The sequence below is a fragment of the Agelaius tricolor genome, unplaced genomic scaffold (assembly GCF_023055355.1).
Source record: "Agelaius tricolor isolate 1412-34295 unplaced genomic scaffold, bAgeTri1.0.p SCAF_3, whole genome shotgun sequence".
NCBI lineage: Eukaryota > Metazoa > Chordata > Aves > Passeriformes > Icteridae > Agelaius > Agelaius tricolor.
Window position 1 is genome coordinate 29,257,291 of NW_027269263.1, and position 7,042 is coordinate 29,264,332.

Below are 7,042 nucleotides of genomic sequence, written 5' to 3' on the forward strand. Positions count from 1 at the left end.
CCTTTGCTGATCTTATGACAACACTGATTCTCCAACATTTTTAAGCCTATGAGAATGCAAGAATATTTTGGATCATTTTAGCCCCTTTCCAGTACTGTGGGACCCATGATGCCTGCTTTTTTTAAATTTTTTTTTCTTAGTTTAAATCTGTACTTACACAAAGATCCCATGAAATAGGATGTTTGATCTCTATTGTGCAGGGAAGAAAAAACTAGAAAGAAACACAAATGAAGTTCGTGACAGATTTAGAAACAAAGATCAGATCACAGTCACTAGAAAGGAGAGGAAGAAGCTGAAACTTTCCTTATAAAGACAAAGAAAGAAATATGTCCTTACTTTAAAATGTATTTTGTGGGATTAAGAGATGATGGATACTGATACAATTTCACATACCTACTGCAGAGCTGACCAGCCCTATAACCCTTGGGAAATGTGTTTAAAGTAAGGGGTTTTTTAATAGGTTTTTTTGAACTAACAGAAGGAGCAGGCAGTTCCCTAGTTTAATGGAGGGGTTTAGCTATGTTTTTCTCCTATTACTTTTTTTGAGGTGGAAAAAAATAATTGGGGATTTTTTTCTTTAAAAGTAGAAAATTCAAATGAGTGTTGACATTTCCTGATGGTGTGCAGTTACATATAGCACACGAGTGTGCTTTGGGAGAATGAGATTGTCTGGCAGCAGGTGGTGTACAGAGAAGGCACATGTGGAGCTGTGACATAGGGTGCAAAAAATGTCCAAACAGCTGAGCACCAGGAATGTCAGAACAGGTACACAATGTAAGCTTGAAACCAGTTCTGCATACGCAACAAGTAACTGACAGGAGAGAATTCCTTAAGGTTCAAGTACACAGTTATGCATCAGGGAATACTAGATCTAAACCTAACTTTGACTGAGATTTCTTGTGTGATTTCATTGAATTTATCTCTCTTCTACCTGTCCTTTTCTGCATAAAGTCTGAATATGTTTCCACCCTTATCTTAATATAATACTAATACTAATACTAATACTAATACTAATACTAATACTAATAATAATAATAATTTTTTTTGTCACTTTTACATTGAAGATAGTCAAAATAGCAGAGTGAGTAACCTTTTTCTGGTTAATATTTAACATTCTGTTTTCATGTTGAGTTTCTTTTAAAGAAGGCATAAGGAATTCTAGGTGCACTCGAGTGAAGGAAAGTTATATCAGATTAGCAGTGATAAAGTCCTAGGTCTCCTGCAGTCAGTATTAGACTCAGCCGGCTCCACCAGCAGTAGAGAATCCCTTGACTTTTTCTTTCCACCAAAAACAGTCACTGCCACCTGACTTAGCTAAAGCATAGATTTTTCATAGCCTGGGATCTCAGGTGCTGCTGAGGTTGCTTGTATCTTAAGCCACATAAGCTGGGACTACTTTGAGACATAAATATCTGCTCACACTTTCTCTGAAGGAAGCTGGCTTAGCACTTTCATACTTATGTTCATAAGTAATTTCTCTTTCCTCTTTAGTTAGGCTGTGGCTGGTCAGGACAGAAAGTGTCTTTGTAAAGGCAAAAGTCATTGATCTACTGATTCAATTTTCTACCAGTATATGACTACACTGGGAATGAAATAGTACAACCATGAATCTGATCATTGTAATAACAGTAACAATACCTGATCTGCAGGATAATAAAATTATTCCACTCCTAAGGCATTATGAGATTCAGGTTAATTTTTTGCCTTTTATTTGAAAGTTTGCTCAAATTCAAAGCAAAATAGAAAAATACTATCTGAGATTACCAGGTTTGTAAGCAAATGTAGATTTTAATTTATTCTGAGTCCTTCATTGTACATTGTTAAAGTGCTTTGGGTCAAAAGATTTGCTGAAAAGAGAACAGATTCTAATCTATGCAACACATCTGGAGAAACACTGCATATCTCTTGTGAAATAGATTAATGAAGACAGAAATATGGATTGGTACAGAGATAGACAGATTGGTCAATCCTCATTAAAACTATTCTTCTCAATGACAGAAGAGTCTGAGAGTTTTCTGTGACACTCTATTATGTTTCCTTCATTATGGCAGTACAGAGCACTATATTCTGGGCAGAGCATCTACCCATTTCATTTTCAAGTATAGTCATAAGTGTGCATCCAGCCCATTCAATTTAGTCTTGTGCATAATATTTCAGCTTTATGGACAGAGGCTTGAAGTAATCAATTATGAATAGGTTAGACAGCATGATACATGAGGCTGCCCCCACACACAATGGAACATGAAAAAGCATCCAGCAGGGACATCAAATGAAGCTCTTCTCAAGAAGTTCCACATTGTAATTTGGCACTCTTAATTCAGGCTTAATTCACATACAGGGGAATGTGGGAAAGGCTGCTTTCACTCAGAGAACTGCAGGACAAAAAGAATGGTTTATGTGCAGGTTTCAAGGAGGGTTTGGGATTTTGTAATAATTTTGTGAAATTGACAAACTGAAGTTGATAGCGGCTTAAAAATTCCTTGTGGTAGAAAGATGCTTATTTGATACTGAAATTTTCTTGAAAATATAATGTTTTGCCCAGTTATTTCCTTTAAAAAAATTAGAAATCAAAGAAACAGGATGAGAACAGCAGATATTGAAACCTTTTATTAATGCCTGATTTTATTTTTAATGAAAGGATATATTTAGCTTTTTCAGAAAAACTCTACCATGTGTAGAGTGGCACAAGAAGTTTTGGTGGCTTTTGCATGAAGTAAAATACCTCTGTAGCTAGTGTACATGCAGCTCTTCCTAGAAATCCAGGCCGTATGAGACCTGGATTTCTTATTAGGACTGTTGTGTAATGGGGATCTGTGAGTACTCAGCTCACAAAATCAAAGCATTTTTTCTCCACAGTGTTGCAGCTAATAGTCACATTTAGACGCTGGCAGGTTATGCAGCCATAAAAATGAGCCTATTTCTGGCAGGGATGTCCTAATGCTCATGGGAATGAGGTGTTTTGTTGATAGTTTTCCTCAAGCAACTACAGAAACTGCTGGTGATGAATAGGTCATCCACTTGGAGACACTTGCCAGAGCTGCAGATTTCATGAGGCTAAGTTTCATTTCAAAGAAAGTTTTCACTGCCCTCGTAAAATGTGTTTTTTCTTCAGCATGATTTCATTCTAACTGATAGGCTTGGACTTCAAATAAAAGTATCAGTGTATTAGTAATATCCCTGCAGATAACTTGTCAAATGACCACCCACGCAAAATAAGAGGAGTCAGAATTCATGGCTCCCATCCATAGGGAACCACAGAAGATATTGTAGGTTGTCATTTCTGCTGCCTGTGCATTTTCATAGTTTCTTTGAATCAGACTTCTAAGTTTTGGAAACGTACAGCTCATGGACACAAAAGACACAGTGAAGCATAGCCATGTAGCTGCTGAAAGTGTACAGTACTGCCAGCCAAATAAGAAGAAAAAATTACATAGGAGGCTGTAGTGTCTCATTCTGTCTAGTAACAAGGGACTATAGAAACTCCCCCAAATGCAGAAAAAAACAGTTTATCACTGGATCTTCAATTTCTTTTCTCTATATATAGAAAATAAATTTAATTTTAAAATATGAAGGGAGACATGTTTCTAAAGGTGAAAAACACCCTGCCTTGAGACCTTTGTACTCTTTGTTTCAATCCACAAGTATGAGTCAGGCAGAAATTTCATTATCTATGCTACTGAAAAGAAATGTCTGCTTACCAGCCAGTCATATTTTACTGCGAGCAAAGCTCAGTTTTCCTAAATCAACTGCACGATCTGTTTTACAACATTTCTAGGGAAATAGCTTTTTGTTTTTGTGGATAGAGATGAATTACTTGCTATAATAAATGGTCGGGGTTTGTACTTGGATAGTACTCTTTATCCTCATGTAAAACAGGAACTGGATAATGGATAACTTGAAGCAAACCAATTGAATGCATCATAATTTCATAAAACCACACAATGAGAACCCTGGTGTATCTTCTAAAATTTCACTAGTAGTGATATACTTTCCCCCAGTGACTCACACATAGTCAACACCCAGCTATCTGGGTAATCACATGTGGAAGAGATTTCTAACTTTTTTTGAAGAGTGAAAGATAATAGCAATCAGCTGATACAAATTATGAATACTAAAAGATTTAATGATGTAGGATTACTCTTGGTAAATGTCCTTTACGGGATAAACTTTGTTTAGAAGCAGGATATAATATTGGAACGTGTCAGTGGCTGCCACTCCACCTATTGCCCAAGGAAAGCATCAGCTCCACTTGTTAAAATTCCTAGATTCTAAGAGATGCAGAGATGGAGGTTTAGTGCCAGTTTAGTTAAGAGTGGGTTAGTTAGTTAACTAGCTAGTTAGTTAGTTAGTCAGTCAGTTAATGAATTGGTGGGCCCCAAAAGAAGAGAAATAATCAAAGGATAGTTATCATAAATTATTCCAAACTCTGCCTGTATTTGAATCCACATTGCTATGGTTTAATACAATGCTTTTTCCTGCAGTCAAGGAGAAAATGAAAAAAAGGTTAAGGTTGCTACACCCATGCATCTTACTTTAGTACAGCAAGACATCCTGATCAGTATCCAGCTCTGCCTCTTCTTAAGAGACCATCCAAAATCCATTTAGCAAGGGGTCTAAGAACATTTGAGCTGTCATCCTCAATTATGAGAAAGAAGAACTACTCCATGAAAACTCTGTTCCAGTGTGGAGCTGAAAAATGAGCTGCCTGTGAATGCCATCCAGAAAAGGAGAGAATACAGTTGGCTAGACCAGATAGGCTGCCAAAGCCAGGGGAAGAATCAAACCAGAACGGAAAATGGACTTCATACCAAATAACTTTCACTGTACATGACTCCCAAATCTGAACAGCCCTCATATGAACTGGGAAATACCCTAATTTCTATTTGTCAGATAAGGAAGTGCATAGCAGGATGTCAAACTTCAGACATTGCTTTTCCACAATCCACACTGTCCTTAAAAGAAAAGGGAACTATACTGATCATCTTGGTCTGCCCTCTGACAGACTTGGGATGTGCAGCCTTTGTGTGCACAAGTGCTATGTGAAATTTTGGCCTTCCTTTGGCAGTTTTCCTTGCTATTCCTACTGTGTAAAAGCAATCTTTAAGGGATGTAAAACAAAGTTGTTGGCAATAAACCCTGCATTTAAATTGAAGCATAGCAAGAACCACATGGTAAAGTAGAAAACAATGGCAAATCAATCATTAATCACTCTTCTTTTCTGGAGCAAAGCATTATTGTTAATAAAATAAAGCATAATGCTACTCTGATACAACACAGAGACTGGAAAGCAAAAAAAAACCAAAACCATTTGCATGGTGTCAGCCGTAACAGTTCTTACTTACACTTATTTGCTTTGTAGTAAGTTTGCTCCATGTTTAATGGTAGACAACTTATTTTTGCTGTGTTCTTCTTCTGGTGTCAGCAGCTGTGTTAAAGTCAGCTTCTTGTGTTGAAAAGTTCAGGGAGCAATGCTATGCTAGTTGTTCCAAGCTGGATAAATTTAGGAGCAATTTCTTCTTCGTCTTCAAGCATTCTCTAAACACCTCCAAAAACCAGTGAAATTTTCAGCCTGAATGGAGGGACATGGCTATAGTCATAACAAATGATCTGTGACTACATATAAAATATGGTTTGTCATAAACTCCAGGCTTCACCCTATTCTAGAGCTGTTTCTCCAGAAAATATAACTTGAATAATGAAAATAGAAAACATCAAAAATCTGGATGTGATGAAATGCTAGTGATCCTACTTTTAAACCAGATTTTTTGGGGGGTAAGTATACAGAAAGATGAGTGTCCTGCACCATGTTTTTTTTCCTTTCTTTGCCATTTCTACCCATTGACTAAAATGTTAGAATTCAAACATTAAATGTACACAATTAAATACAATTACCACAATAAAAAAGAAGCTCTATCCTATAGAATTGTTGATTTTCTCCAAAATCTTTCCACTTTGTCTTACAAGATAAAACCCATAGTAAGATGCATTAAAATGAAATCACTTGTCATGCACTGAATCCACACATTTTCTTGGATGCAGACCTTTGTGTTTATAAAACAAGTCTATGTTGGCCTTTTTCACTTCTACATGTACTTCACTAAATTTGTGCCTAAGTTTCCTTGTTGTTCTTGGCAATTACTTTTCCAACCTATCCCTCACATTAATATTTGGCTTAAGAATTAACACAGATTTCAGGTCTATAAGGAATCATTGTAGCTTCACCTGCTTGTAGAAGCTGTAGACTTTAAACTGGTAAGTGATGTATCCACTCTGCAACATCTGAGATAGAGACATTTTATAAAAATTATCTAGCCTTTATTTAAAGACTGCAGATGATATAAAATTCAATGCTTCATTAGGAAAGCTATTTCAATGGCCAGCTACTCTGTGTTAAAAAGGCATTCCTCAATATTAGTCTGAATTTGTCTTATATAAGCCTACAGAGACTGTATATTGTAACATTTCTGCCTGTTATAGATTTTTGTACTTTAAGAAATTTGTTCCACACTTACCTACAGAAAGTAATGCAATTGCCTTATTTTTCTCTTGAATAAACACCAGAAGTGGACATCATCATCAAAAAATTATTTCTCAAGTGCCACACAGAGGAAGACAATAGGAAATCACAAGGTCTACATTTGCACCTTCCAATCCTTATGCTCAGCTTACACATGAGAAATTCACCATGATATTCCCAAAAATTGCACTTATCAGAAAGTGATTTCAACCAATTATCCTTCATCTGGCTGTCTCAGTACCTTTTTCTTACTCATTGCTTTTTAAAAGTTGCCCAGCAGTTTGTGTAGTTTATTGATTTTTTTTTAACTGCAGAGACTTTGCAGAGAACAGGGATATTGATAAGAAACTACCCTTCCATGGTTCAGTACTGCAGTGGGTTGACCTTGGCTGGCTGTCAGGTGCCCACCCAGCCACTTTGTCACTTCTGCTCCTCAGCAGGACAAGGGAACAATAAAAGATTAAAAGCTGATGGGTAGAGTGAGGGAGATCTCTCACCAATTACTGTCACAGGCAAAAGAGATTA